At 38.3% G+C, this 15,788-nt stretch overlaps 1 protein-coding gene across 1 annotated transcript in view; it reads right to left on the minus strand.

The window, feature by feature from the left end:
* PLCXD1 (phosphatidylinositol specific phospholipase C X domain containing 1) overlaps positions 1-7,969 on the minus strand; it is a 32,510-nt gene extending 24,541 nt beyond the window's left edge. The window contains exon 1 of the mRNA XM_027859479.1: positions 7,844-7,969. The gene's annotated coding sequence lies outside the window, so the exon portion shown is untranslated. The remainder of the gene's footprint in view (positions 1-7,843) is intronic.
* Positions 7,970-15,788: the final 7,819 nt, after the last annotated feature.

The raw sequence follows: 15,788 nt of genomic DNA on the forward strand, positions 1-15,788 counted from the left end.
TAGCACAACCAAAGAAGTTTTCTGCTGAAGTTAAGGGCTCTGTGATATTTCCCCCAGAGAGCCTCTTTCAGAAAGATACACACTATTAATTATCACTTTTTTAGTACAATTGTTCAACCAGCTATGACTCTACCTCATGGTATATAGTGGCAGCCTTTGATATACAAATATTTGAATTATACATGATATGTACAGCTACCTCACAACAGAGACTTCCCCTATTGAAGTGAAAAACAAATGCACTCCAAGTTCCAAACAAATGGCTTACAAATTAACTTTGGAGTCATAACCTGCTAGTAGTCTAGTGAATAGACTATTGTCTATTAAAAAAATAAGTATTTAATCTTTCTATTTTCTGCCTTATCTAATCTATATTAATTGTTATCGTTAAGTTATTTTTCAGCCGCATCCAAATCTTTGGAGTTTTTTTGGCAAAGACGCTAGAGTGGTTTGCCATTTTTTTTCTTCAGCTCATTTTATAGATAAGAAAACTAAGGCAAACAGGGTGAAGTAACTTGCCCAGGGTCACACAGCTAGTAAGTGTCTGAGGCCAGATTTGAACTCATCCTGACTCCAGGACCAGCATTCTGTCCACTGTACCATCTTACTCAAGAGCATATAGGAATTCTGAAAAACAGTTAGATATTAAAACAAATAAAGATGCTTTATTAGAGCACTTGTATAAGTCTTCCAAGAGAAGAAGATAATGATCTTTGCCATTAAATGGCAAAGACCCAACCAGGGGAAAGGGTGGAGGGAGGGAAAGAATTTGGAACTGAAAATTAAAACAAAAACAACAAGGACCCAGGCCATACTTGGAGGTCAGGCACCATGTAAAGGATTTTCCTGGTATCTATTGGAATTTTTATTATCTGGTAGGACTTTCCTAAGAGGATGACAATGAAAATAAATTGGATGAAATCTCCAATGCACTTAGGATCCTGACTAGCTAAACGACTGACAACCTATAGCTCTGAAAGAAAAAAAAAAGGTGGGCAGCAAGTTATGATATGCTCATCTACACTCAACTCAGAACTCAATTACCTCATTCGTGGGCTTTCTGTGTCCTCTGCATCCCCTGAGCATTCTCTCAGAAAATGATCTTACTTATTGGTATGGTTATCTCCATCAGAGAGTGTGCATAGTGAGGAAAAGATAAAAATCCTCAGACTAGCCCATTTTGCTTTTGAATAGCAGGTTTGATAAAAGTTGGATCAAAGAAAGATATTAATACCATTAAAATAAAAACTTAGCATTATTTGTGGATTTCAATCATCCATTTCAATCATTTCTTTTCCCAATAGGTATTCGATAAGAATTTATTAAGAGAAATAAAAGCCATGATTTGTGGTAGTTCACTGATTGCAAGCTCCTAAAGGCAAGGTATCAGATGAGATTTGTAAGGCACACAGCCCGGTGCCTAGCACATGATAGGTGCTTATTAAATGCCTGCTCCCTTCCCTTCCTCATTTTTCATCTTACTATCACCAGCACCTAGCACAGTGTAGGCATATGATAATAATAATTAACAATAAGATGGTGATTTAAGGTTTACGAAGAGATTTACATATATCATCTCATTTGATATTTACAACTCCGTGAGTTATCATCCCATTTTGCATATGAGGAAATTTATGATGAGAGAAATTTAGTAACTCATCCAGGATTTCAAATCAATAAGTATCTAAGGCAGAATTTGAACTCAGATGTTCCTGATGCTAGGTCCAGTGCTCTATCCACTATGCCACTTAGCTGCTTCTAATACAAGTTTATACAAAGGGACCTAAAGAAACAATTCATTTTGAATATTCGGTCCCACCAACAATAGAAACTAGGGGCTCTGTAATCCCTTTATCATGCTTCTTGTGATGTCATCAGGGCCTTGCCCCATTGGCTGAGCTCACCAATCCCTGGTAGGGAGCAGTGAACTGTGTAGGAATGTAGGAATGTATGGACAAGTGAATGAGTGAGTGTACAAGGGAGTGTCTGCATCATATGCGCCATCAGAAATTTCAAGAAGCCCAATGGTTATATTTGACACAATGGCCCTCCTCTGTAAAATGAAAGGATTGAACTTCCAGCTAGTGGTACACTAGTAACTGTTTAACAACTACCTTTTTTTTTTTTTTTTAATTTTATTTTGGAAGGGAGGTGGATGGAGCAGGAAATGTATGAATGACACACTTTAAAGTTTTATCTGTATTATTGACATTTTCTCAATCATTTCCTAAAGTCTAGACCCTGTATATAAGGATCCCTGACAGCAGCATATTGACTTAGAAAATGACATTTTAACATTTTATCTATGTTCTGCTGTATTTTTATTTACTTTTGTTAAATATTTCCAAATTCCATTTTAATTTTATTCAGATAACATCAGTTTGACTAGTCTAGTCTAGTCTAGACAATCAACAAAACAATAGGGGCAGCTTGGTGACTTTGGCCCTGATGTCAGGAGGACCTGAGTTCAAATATAGCCTCAGACACTTACTAGCTGTGTGACCCTGGGCAAGTCACTTAACCCTGATTGCCTCAAAAAAATAAAAATAAAAATAAAGCAAGCCCTGATTTGTAGGATTTGCCCATTTCTGAGGTGTAAATGGTCACACCGAAAATTGAACAATTAGCTCTTATGGGTCATCTGGCCCTAGCATACCCCTGCTTTCAGCTGTAGCATTTTATGGTTTTTTTTTTAAAAAAAAAAAAGACAAACCTGAATGCCACATAATTATAAGGACCAAGCGTGGCTCCAGAAACAAAATGAGAAAGTGTACTCTCCTTCCCTTCTTTTGCACGTGTGTGTGTTCCAGGTAAGAAGAAGAAAACACAAGGAAGATAATTATCATTCAGGTATGGATAATTGTCAGACGTGATTGATATATTGGTTAATTTTAATGATTTTTTTCTCTTTTTTTACAAGAAATGGCTTGGTAGATAGGGGAGAAAGGAAGAACATATTTGGCAATCAAAGTAACTTAAAAGATTTCAATACAAAAAATTCGATGGTTCTATGGCAAATAGAAAATAAATTAATTAAATAAAAATTAAATAGAAAATAAATCAATCAGCAAACATTCATTAAGATCCTATGTGCCTGGCAACGTGCCTTATTCCTTTTTTTTGGCTAGGCAACGGGGTTAAGTGACCTGCCCAGGGTCACACAGCTAGTAAGTGTCAAGTATCTGAGGCCAGACTTGAACTTAGGTCCTCCTGACTCCAAGGCATGTGCTCTATCCACTGCACCACCTAGCTGCCCCCAATAATCCCTATTCTTAAGAAGCCTGCCCTCTATTAGGGTAGACAATGTACACAAATATATAAATATATTAACATAATACAATGTAACATAATATAACATGATATAATATATATCATATATTATATGAGTATATATAATAATTACATTATATATTATATTTATTTAGAATTATAAAGAGAATCAATACAAAGTAAGTGGGGGGAGGGAGACAACCTTTGAGGTTATCAGGAAAGGCTTCATTAGAAGGTGGTACTTCAGCTATGTTTTGAAGAAAGAGATTTTGTGAGACAGGTGAGCAGGAAGTGCTTTCCAAATATTGGGTATAGATAGTGCAAAGGTATGGAGATGGGAACAAAAAAAAAACCAGTTTCACTGTATCATAGAATGTGGTGTTATAAAAGTTTTATATTTCCTTTCTAACTGGTTCCAGCTCAGCTATTTTATTTGTAAGGAAAATCCCGAAACTGGCTGAGGCTTTCCTAATACTGTGGTATTTGGCTAAGACTTCCCATCATTTAATCCAGGATAATCAACTGGTTAGAGGTTAAAAAAAAATTCTGGCTCCTTTTAAGATAACTATTTGTAAGCTATAAATTCCTGACTATCTCCTGTTTAGGTTTGATCAATTTACAACTTGATCTGATGTAGTTTTCCTCCTGTTATCTTTTAACTAGTAAACCTCCTTTCACTCCATTAGCCTAATATAAATTTTACAAGTGTATCTTTGAAATGCAAATCCTAATTGTACCTTCTTTTTTTCTCTGATATAATTGGAAACTATATAAGTCTTGGGAAAACTTTATTTTAGGGTCAGTGGTAATTCAGAACCCTGAGCCTGTCTTCTGAGCATACATAATAAAGACCAATTCTTAATGTGTCTGCATATTGCTAAGTATGATTGGCAGCAGTACCATCTATTAACGAGTCCTTGAATACTTCCGTATCAGTGGAAAGGGAAGTGATGTCCAAATGAGGCTGGGGCAGGTTGTAAAGGGCTTTGAAAGTCAAAGAGGGATTTCTATTTTATAGAAATAATAGGAAACCATTGGAGTCTATTGAGTAGAAGAGTGACCTGTTCTGATCTTTGCTTTAAAAAGACCATTTAGAAGCTTCCTAGAAGAAAGACTAGAAAAAGCAGGAGGGGATTTGAGGCAAAGAGACCAATTAGTAGGCCACTGAAATATCCAATGTAAAAAGATGATGATGCTCATACTAAGGAGATGACTGAGTGAACAAAGACGCAGAGTCAGGAAGACCTGAGTTTGAATTGTTCCTATCATACTTACTTGCTGTGTGATATTGTCAAGTCATTCATCCTGTCTTAGCTAGCGTTCTTTATCCCTAAAAATGACAACATAGTAACAGCATCTACTTCATAGGGAAGTGACGCAGTCAGATAGGTGCTTGAGGAAAATCACTTTGACACATGTGGAAAACCTAGAACTGGAGAATTCTTTGAGGCAGGAAGGCTTCTACTAGGCTTCCACTGCAGTAGTCTAAGTGAGGGGGAGATAAGGACATAAGTGAAGGGGGCCCCTGTGTGAGTTGAGTGTATGGGTCAGAGAGAAGCTGATAAAAGATATAGACCCTGCTATCAGTACAGAGGATGCCAGGGATGACTTGCTTGGGCCAAGAAGGTAGGGAAGATTTAGATTCATTTCCTCTAGGTCAGGGGTGGGGAACCTGCAGCCTTGAGGCCACAAGTGGCCTTCTAGGTCCTTGGGTTCAGCCTTCTGACTGAGCCCACATTTTACAGAACAAATCCGTTTATTATGGGGAAGTTTGGATTCAGTCAAAGGGTCACACTTGAGGACCTACAGGGCCATATGCTCAGGGTCGCAGGTTCCCCACCCCTGCTCTAGGCCAAAGAACAGAGGAAGAGTATGGGGCAAACTAGAAAAGATTAATAGATGGGTCAAAGAAACAGAAGAGAGAGCAACACCAGGAAATATAGGAGTCAAGAGGGAAGGGGATCCAATCAGCTAGGAAGATGCTTGAGTTTTCATTTTAGAGAGAGATCTTAATGTCAAAAGCAAAGTAGGAAACAATAGCAAAAGTATTGAAAATCAGAGGTAGGGATAGCCAGGGTCAAGATTCAGAGTTCAAATCCAAGGTCTTCCTGACACCCAAGTCCAATGCTCTGTGTATCATATCACACTGCCTCTACCATCACTATACCTTCTACTTTAGTAGATGGGTTTTTGGTTTTTTTTTTTAGAGGCTCTGGCTAAAAATAAATAAACAAATCTGTACTTGATAGACAGCCCTCTGGTGATAAAGCTCTTAAACTTAACAATGCTGGTCCATGTATTACAGATATAGAATCCATCCTTGGACCCACACTTAAAGCCTTTCCAGTTTGGAAGGAGCCTCTGGAACTTGCGCTCCCCCCCCCCACACCCCCCACCCTGGCATAGTATGTGAGAGCCTAGCGTCATCTCTACATCCCAGGGAGTCATCTGAGGAGAATGTCAATGAAGGTGTTTTACAGATCAAAATGGGACAAAAACAAATGTTCCAACATTGAGAAGGAATTTACAAACTACATTGTATAAATGTCAGCCAAAGTTTACTCGTGGTTAAACAAAAGGCATAAATACCTTGGTTGATCCAACAACCATGATCGACACCCAGCATCCTTTATCTTTCAAAAAATAACATTGAACACAAACAGGTTGTGATTTCAGTCCCTTACTACACTCCTTCCTTCCAGAGGAATAAGATACATTCCAGTATGTGGAATTAAGCAAATGATACTATGAACAAACATGCAATGGTCATACACATACACAGGCATGCACATACATGCCCACACATACACATACATGTATGCACACACACAAACATTTCACTGTAAGCTCATTGAGGTCAAGGAATATCTTTTTCCTCTTCTTGTATCTCCTGCACTTAGCACAATGCTCAGCCCATAATAAGTACTTAATAAATATTTATTGCTGACTAAATGTCAATGTACAATCAGTTAGTCTTTAATGTACAGATTGAATAGACACAATGAAGCAACATTAAAATAACCATGCTAAGTTCAATTAATGAATTGCATTCCTTTATCATCATAAACAAATAACTTATTGTTAGCCAATTGCTATGCCCCACAAATTGAATCCATGTTGCTTTTAATGGTGATAATAGTTTCTTAGAGGAATATGTCTGGAGACAGAGTATAATAAAGCTACAGTAACAGATGACATTTACATAGCATTTTAAGGTTTGCAAAGTACTTTATATTTATTATCTTGGGTGATCCTCTCAATAACCCTGTGTGATAGGTGCTATCACTATATTTGTCTTACAGATGAGGAAACTGAAGCTGAGAGAGCTGCAGTGACTTGTCTAGGATCGCACAACTAGCAAGGGTCTGAGGCAGGATTAAAACTTGCATTTTCCTGACTCTTAAGTTGAGCCTTCTAACCAGAAATCACCCAGTATGTTCTAATATTCTCTCTGCTCCAGTATACATACCCATGTCTGGATGAGTTCCCAACCACTTACCTGCTCCAGATAAAGATTATAGGATTTCGGACTGAAAAGGTCCTTTGAGACCTCCCTCATTTTACAAGGAAGACCAAGAGAGATGATTTGAAAGGACCTGGCACCTAACACTGCCATTTGCTACCTGGGCATACTACCTATGGTGGTATTCCTTGGCCTCAATGAGCTTACAATGAAATGTTTGTGTGTGTGCATACATGTATGTGTATGTGTGGGCATGTAACTTGGGTAAAGCCAAGTTGTCTCTGCAAAATGAGGGGGTGGGAGCAGCTTACCTTCAAAGCCACAATGGGATGCCTAAGTTCAGATAGTTACCTCAATTGATGACTAAGTGATAGCTTTCCATTACAACAAGCTACATCAACACTAGCGACAATATTCTAGTAGTTTTCAAACTTTCTGGCCTCAAGAATCCTTTACACTCTTAAAAATTATTGAGAACCCCCCCATTTTGTTTATGTGGGTTATATCGACATTTACCAGGTTAGGCATTAAAGCTGATAAACATTAATTCATTCTAAAATAACAATAATAAGCCTATTTCATGTTAACATGAAAAACAGTTTTATAAAAATAACTACATTCCCCCCCAAATAATTAGTGAGAAGAGTGGCATTAATTTATATATTTTTGTGAACCTCTTTGATTTCTGATTTAATAGAAGACAGTGGATTCTCTTAGAAGGTTTTGTATTCAATCTGTTGCCATATGTTGTTCTGGTTAAAGTATATGCAGAAATTCCAGCCTTAAACAAATATGTAATTGGAAAAGGGAAGAGTATTTTAATAGGCAAATAATATCTTACTATTACTATAAAAATAGTTTTGACCTTGAAGACGTCCGCAGACCACACTTTAAAAACCACTGCCCTAGACAAACCAGATAAAGATTCCACTTCCTCTCTCCCTTCTCCTGCGTTTTGTCTTCCCCCACCCTCAGGAACACTCAGACTTTTACATACTGTGCTTAAATCCATGTGCAAACTTGTCCTCACTTAGATATCCCAGTAGTCACTAAATTCTGAGTTTACAATAGGGAAAAAACCAACATTTTAAATGGGAGTTTGGCACTTACCTTACAGGGCATTGAGTTCTCAGCGTGAGCCTCTCAGTTGTTGAAGAAAAATAAAAAGATTCTACATAGCAGCTTCAGTGCCTCATTCTCTTCTTCCTCTTCCTCTGCCAATAGACAATCCAAAGTCATATTTCTGGACGCCACTTCCTAAAAACAAACATGCCTTCAGCCTCAGTCCGTGATTGGCCAATATCCACAACACCTACTCCCTCTCCAGGTATGAGGGGGAAGGAGGAGCTAGCCTGGCAGAAGCTGTCAGTTTCCCAATATATTGGCCTTTCCAGCTTCCCTGAAAGTCGAAAGCACTACAAGCCTATATAGAACCAAAGGTTTAGAGAAACCAGGACAGGAGGGCAAATAATAACCACCTTTCATCTTTGGAACTTGAGGTTTACCTAGTCAAACATATATTCCTTGAAGCATGGCCCTTCACTATTGCAACATCTGGGGCTGAGGCGCCTGGTGGGGAGGGACGAGGGGGACCTCAGGCAGTCTTAATTCCTGAGCAAATCTGGTCAGGGATTTATTCTATTGCTGTCTTTGTGGTGAAACATCAAAGACTCTCTAGGGGAGCAAGTAAAATACAACTTTTTGTTCTCAAGTTTCAAAGGGAAAGAGAAATAATAGGTTACTAGAGCCATAGAACTTACAGCAGGAAAGGGCCTCAAGAAAAACTCCTAGACATTCTTGATGAAAAGACCAGAGCTGAATAGAAAATTTGATTTTCAAATACAAGACTCAAGTGGAACTTGAAGAAGTAAACAGGAAAGAGAAAAGCATAAGAGACTTATTAAAGTTGAACTGTTTACATTCCTGCATGGAAAGATGATATTTGTAACTCATGCGACCTTTGTCAGTATTAGGGTAGTTGGAGGGGAAAAAAATTATATGTATGTATATATAGATATAGATAGATAGATAGATAGATAGAGAGATAGATAGATAGATAGATAGATAGATAGATAGATAGAGGGCACAGGGTGAGTTGAAAATGAAGGGGTTATATCTGGAGAATAAAATTAAGGGGCGAGAGAGGAATATACTAGGAGAAGGAGAAAGGGAAAGGTAGAATGGGGTAAATTATCACAAAAAAAAAACAGAAAAGAAAAGGCTTTTACAGTGGAGGGGAAACGGGAGAAGGTGAGAAGGAATGAATGAATCTTATTCTCATAGAATTTGACTTAAGGAGGGAATAACATACACACTCAATTGGGTACAGAAATCTGTCTTACCCTACAGGAAAATAGGGGTAGAAGGGGACAAGAGAGTAGGGGGATGATAGAGAGGAGGGCAGATTGGGAAAGGGGGTAATCAGAAGCAAGTACTTCTGAGGAGGGTCAGAGTCAAAAGAAAGAATAGAATAAATGGGGGGGGTGGGATAGGATTAAGGGAAATAGAGTTAGTTTTTCACAGCATGTCTACTATGGAAGTGTTTTGCATAACTGCACATATATAACCCGTATTGAGTTGCTTGCCTTGTCAATGAGGGTGGGTGGGGAGGGAGGAAGGGAGAAAATTTGGAACCCAAAGTTTTAAAAACACATGTCTAAAGAAAAAATGTTTTCACAGGGAACCGGGAAATAAGAAATACAGGAAATGGGGTACAGAAATCTATCCTGCCCTTCAGGAAAATTGAAGGGGAAGGGGATAAGAGAAGGGGGGAAGAGATAGAAGGGAAGGCAGACTAGGGGAAGAGGTATTCAGAATGCATGCCGTCTTGGGGTGGGGGGAGGGGCGAGATGGGGTGAAAATTTGGAACTCAAAATCTTGTGAAGGTAAATGTTGAAAACAAAAAAAAAATTTTAAATTGAAAAAATAATAATAATAAAGAAAAACTCCTAGAACCTTAGAATGGTAAAGGAACTTCAGGGGGCATCCAGTCTAAAGCCCATTTTTACATGTGAAAACTGAGGACCCCGGAAGGGAAAGTGATGGAGCCACAGGGTTCAAGTACAAGTCTTGTCTCTCTAAATTTTATAGCCTTTCCTTTATGCTATGTGTGTTTCTCATCATCCAGTCCAGGTTTCCAGTACGTGATTTATTGTGTGTTCTTAATCATTTTAATTCTATCGTGTTTTTCCATTCCTCAGATCTATTTCCACTTCTGGAGACCTATCCACCTGGTGTTGCTTTAGAATGTTGTTGTCTGCATACATACTCAATTGAGTATGGAAATCTATCTTACCCTACAGGAAATAGGGAGGAAAGGGATAAGAGAAGGGGAGGGAGATAAAAGGGAGGGCAGATTAAGGGAAGGGGTATTCAGAATGCACCCCGTCTTGGGGTGGGGGAGGGACAAAATGGGGAGAAAATTTGGAACTCAAAATCTTATGGAAGTGAATGTTGAAAACTAAAAATGAATAAATTAATACACAAAAAAGAAATACAATAAAACCTAGATAATGTTAAAAAAATAGAATATTGTTGTCTGGCTGAAATGTATTCTAATCATAAAATAATCAACAATCCGAGAGAAGGAAAATGGGTCTGTTTCATTTTTGTTTTAATTTCTTAAAACAAAAAAAAAGTTTGACTGATGATCTTTTCACATCACCATCATTCCCTAAATCCCACCACCAGATGGAATGCTCTCTTGTAACAAATAAGTGGAATTAAGCACAACAATTCTATACATTGAAGCATCTGAAAATGCATACCTCATTCCATACCTATCCTCTGGCACCTCTGTGCCAAGAGAAGGGAGGCATGCTTCATCTCAGTGCTCTGAAGTCATGATTAATCACTGCATTAATCAGGGTTCTGAAGTCTTTTACAATTGTTTCTCTTACATCATTGTAGTTATCATGTAAATTGTTCTCTTGGTTCTGCTTACTTCACTCTGTATCATACAAGTCTTCCCAAGTTTCTCCGGAAAACTTAAGTAAATAGTCATTTCTTATAACATAATACTATTCCAACCACCTTCATATGCCACAATATATTCAGCCACTTCCCAATTCCAAGACAACCCACTTTTCTTCTAATTCTCAGGGAAGCTAGAGTGAAGAGTGCTGAACCTAGAGTTTGAACCTAGGTTCAAATCTGGTTAGCTCTATGGCCCTGGGCAAATTATTTACATGCTGCCTGACTCTGTTTCCTCAACTGTAAAATAGAGATAATAATAAAACCTACTTCTCAGGGTTGTTTCAAGGATTAAATGAGAATATTTGTAAAGCACAGTCCCTGATACATAGTAGGTGCTTAATAAATATTTCCTTTCTTTGGTGATATAAAAACTGCTGTTACTGATATTTGTTGTGTGTATGGGACCTTTCTCTTTATCTTTTACGTTCTTGGGATCATTTTGTTAGAATTGTAAAAAATTGAAATACATGACTTCTGTCTTTTGAAGTTAAATAGGTCCATGTGATGACATCACCCAAGTACCTTGCACTCCCCAAAGCAGTTCCTCCTCTTAACTTGCCTATTTTGCTCTCACTCCAAGTGACCCAAAGTGGTTTATCTTTGATTCTTCCCATTGCTCCAAACATCCACTGCCAACTTCTATTGATTCTCCCTCTGCAGCGTTTCTGCATGGAGGCTTTAACTACTCTGAATCTGGCTGTTTAACCAAACTCAAATCCATCTAATTGTACTATCATATCTCTCCATCTTATCTACAAGAACAGCATGTGACACTTTCACAAGACATTTTACCAGCCTCTTGGTTGAAATCTGAGTAAACTATATCCAAAGTATCCCATCTACCAGTTTATTAACTTTATAAAAAAAGGAAATAAGATTACCATGGCATGATTTGTTCTTAATCATAACTAGTATTCGTATAGTGCTTTAAAGTTGACAAAACACTTTACAAATATTATCTCATTTTATCCTCACAGCAAGCCTAAGAAGTAGGTGTTGTTCTTATAATACTCATTTTACAGATGAGGAAACTGAGGCAAATAGACAGTAAGTGCTTTGTCTGCAGTCACACACCTAAGTAGTGTCTGAGACTGGACCGACTCCAGGTGTCCTGACTCCAGGTGCCTACCAGCTGCAATATGTTCTTGCTGAAGTCATGCTGGCTTTATGTGATTGATACCACTTTTTTTTTAGATTTCACTAATCATATCTTCATCAGTCTGTTCTAGAATGTTGCCAATAGTCAAAAGTCAAGTTCACCAGCCTATAGTCTATAGACTTTATTCTTGTCGCTTTTATTTTATTTTTTTTAAAAGCAAGATATTTACCTTTCCTAATCCTGTGGCTCTCTCCTATTCTCTATAAATGTTCAAATATCAAGGCACTTAATATCTCTCAGTTTCAGTTTCCTTAATTAATTATATTCACTTTAAGAAACCTTTATAAAATACCTCTAATTTTCTAGTTACTATACTAGGATCATCGGTAAAATGGCATAATAATTGTCTGGGTCAGGGCTCCACCTCCCATGCAGTGGATCATTCAGAGTTTGAGTGGTAAACAATCCATTTAATAAAAATATATTCAAATACTCTCCAGTAAAAACGGTCTCCAGTGTAGTTAAAAAGCAGTAGTAAAAAAGAAAAGCAAGTAGAAGTCCCCAACAAGGAAGTTCAAAGCAAATAGCAGGGAAGTTTTTTGAGGCCTTAAGCACTCCAGAGTCTCAGTGTTGGCTTTAAATCCTCCTTGCCCAAAGGGCCTACAACCAAATCTCAGATTTTACCCAGGGGCAAATTAACTCAAACAACTTCATAATTTTGCTCACAATAATCCCAGCTGGTGTTGTGCAAATATGGGGGGTTAAATCAAATCTCCCCAATTCCACTGTTATCCTGGCTCACAAAAATGATAATAATAATAGTAATACTTTCACTGCCTACCTCATAGAATTGCTCTGAGGAAAACAATTTATAAACTATGAAGTTCTTTGTAATTCATGAGCTATCAATAAATACTTGTTAAATAAATTAATAAATCAGTGAATGAATACATATGGATTCAGTGTGCTGTATACCAAAACTGGTGACTTTTTGTTGTTATTTAATAGTTTTAGTCCTGTCTGACTCTGTGACTCCACTTGGGGTTTTCTTGGCAAAGATACTGAAGTGGTTTGCATTTTCCTTCTCCAGTTCATTTTACAGATGAAGAAACTAAAGCAAACAGGGCTAAGTGACTTGCCCAGGGTCACACAGCTAGTAAGTATCTCAGGCCAGATTTGAACTCAGGAAGATGAGTCTTCCTGACTCCAGGCCCCACATTATATACACTGTGCCACCTAGCTGCCAGTGAACTATAAAAAATACATATGAATGTTACAGGTCCTAAGCCCTAGGCATGGGTTCATTCATTTATTCTTCTCTCCCACCTCCAATTGTTTATATGGTTAGTCATGGGACTCAGGGAAATCAGAGGGCAGTGAGTGGACAATACATAGGTAGTGCTACTCCTAGGTATGGGAAATAAGCAGATGTTGTCTTTGGTATTCTCCTATTCCCTTCTCAATGTCCTCTCTCACCTAGTGTCAATGATCAGTAATCCCTGACTCCACCGGCAAATAATTGTTACCTCTACTCAAAGTACAAGTTGTTCTCCCTTCCTCAAGAATAGGGACAGGGTAGGGGCAGCTAGGAGTTGCAGTGGATAGAGTACCGACCCTGAAGTCAGGAGAACCTGAGTTCAAATCCGACCTCAGACCAAACACTTGACACTTACTAGCTGTGTGGCCCTGGGCAAGTCACTTAACCCCAACTGCCTGAAAAAAAAAAAAGGAAAAAAATAAAGAATAGGGAAAGGGACTAAACGTGCAACTCTTAATGTAAAGAATTCCTGGACAAGGAAATCCGCTGTACCCATGGAGGTTGTCACCTTCTCTGTAACTTACACTTTAAGAGTCTAGATACTGATACTGAGAGATTAAGCGACTTGTCCATGGTCTCATACAGCCAGGATGTCAGAGACCAAACTTGAACACAAGTCTTTCTGGCACTGACATGCTTTCTCTCAAAGACAGGCTAAATAAAGTAGCTTATAGAATACCTCTTCGATTTTCATCTTATCAGAGGGAATGAAATGTTTCTGAAGGGAGAGGCCAGGGGATTGTAACCTATGTCAAGAATTTGGAGGATGGAAGAATGTGACAGAGGGTTAAAGGGAAAATTAAGGATTGCTGAATACCTAGAACAAAGTAATAAAGATGAGGCTTTTCATGAAGAAGACGGAGATGGACCCTTCAATGAGGAAGCAGCTGTTTATTGTCCGATACATGATGCTGTGGATTCACAGGTACCAACAGGTAGGATGATCATCAGGTAAGGGTGAAAGATGAAACAAGCAGTGGCTGGTGTCTCTCTGCTTGGAGATACTGAGGCAGGAAGAACAGGAGGATACATGTCTTCCTGGGACATGTATCCAGGATGTGATGAACACTCATAAGATTTGTCAAAAGCTTCTGGTGGTTCACATTAGATGCATGTGATTCGGCAAAGAGGAATCTAGAAAATATTGATAAAGATTATGAAGTCTTGGGCAAGAAACTGAAGACCTTCAGAACATAGGGGGGATCTTAACTGATGTTGCTAATTAAGGGCAAGGGCTTCAGAAGACAAAAACAGATTCGGTTAGTGAGCATAGAGTTAAGATACTGTCTGAGAATGGACTTTGGATTTCTAGGCCGCAGCTTTTATAGGAATGATGGATTTGGGTAGGAGTGTGAATTGTTCATAACAAGGATTAGCAGAAATAGATGTCTGTAGTGTTTGGAAAGGATTTTATTGGTCAAAAGGATCTTAAAGTGAAAAAGGAAAGATGATACACATTCAGCAGACTAGACAGCCCAGAAAGTAGCTACAACATAGTGAGAATAGCAGTGGAGATGTCCAGAAATTCACAGGAGACAAAGTCCAGAAAGGAAGACAGAAATAAAACCTATGGTCTCAGGTAGCTAAATACACAAAATATAGTGAGTTCAGCACTACCTGAATAGCCAGACCCAACCAGTAAATGGTTAAATGTTAACTTGGAATGAGATAGAGCAGAGGTATCCAACACAGAACTTGTGGGCCACATGGGGCCCATAACACTCCTGAGGGTGGCCCGAACCAGACTAAAATGTAATTGGGAAATATTCAATAAAATAAATAAAAACACAATGAAAAGTAGATATATCACATTTAAAACTAAGTCAATATGGGGTCCGTAGTAATCCTTATGTATGGTTTATGTATGATTGTTGTGGCCCCTGTTTCTATTTGAGTTAGACGCCACTGGGATAGAGTATCAGAAAGATCTGAGTTTGGCCCTGTACAATTCAGTGGTTTTACTAGTTAGTAGTGAGTAACAAGTAAGGACATTTAGAAATCTTAATTCAATAAAATAAATTTGACCTCACAAGTATCTCCAGACTTGATGGGATCAGAATCATGATTAGGATATGTCATTTAAATACTATGCGTTAGGCATGATACCACGTGCTTTGTAATTATTATCTCATTTAATACTTGCAACAATTCTGGGAGGGAGATGCTATTATTATCCTCATTTTACAGATGAAGAAACTGAGGCAAACAGAAGTTATGTGACTTGCTCAGGGTCACACAGTTTGTGTCTGAGGCTAGATTTGAACTCAGGTCTTCCTGACTCTAGACCTGGTACTCCATCCACTGTGCCGCCTAGTTACCATAAAGACCCACATACACATACATACATACAGCTCCCTCTAGCTAATTCAAAATGAGTAGGACTAGTTAAAGCCGGGGGAGCAAGTAAGAGAACATATTAAGAAGATATAATCATGTGAGGAAATCCAGGAATCAGAGGGAGGAAGCAGGGTGGAGAGCATTTTGATATAGAAATAGAAGTGATGCTATTATCATGGTACATAATGTACTGTCCAGCTGAACAGAAAGAGGAAATAGGTTAAGTATAGGAAGTTTATCACAAGACTAATGCAGAAGTATAATATTGCAGTGAAAAGGAACCTCACTGAGTTCACTCTTGGTCAAGAGGGAGACCGCTAATCATT

This window comes from Vombatus ursinus, unplaced genomic scaffold (assembly GCF_900497805.2).
Source record: "Vombatus ursinus unplaced genomic scaffold, bare-nosed wombat genome assembly UNPS02014168.1, whole genome shotgun sequence".
Taxonomy (NCBI): domain Eukaryota; kingdom Metazoa; phylum Chordata; class Mammalia; order Diprotodontia; family Vombatidae; genus Vombatus; species Vombatus ursinus.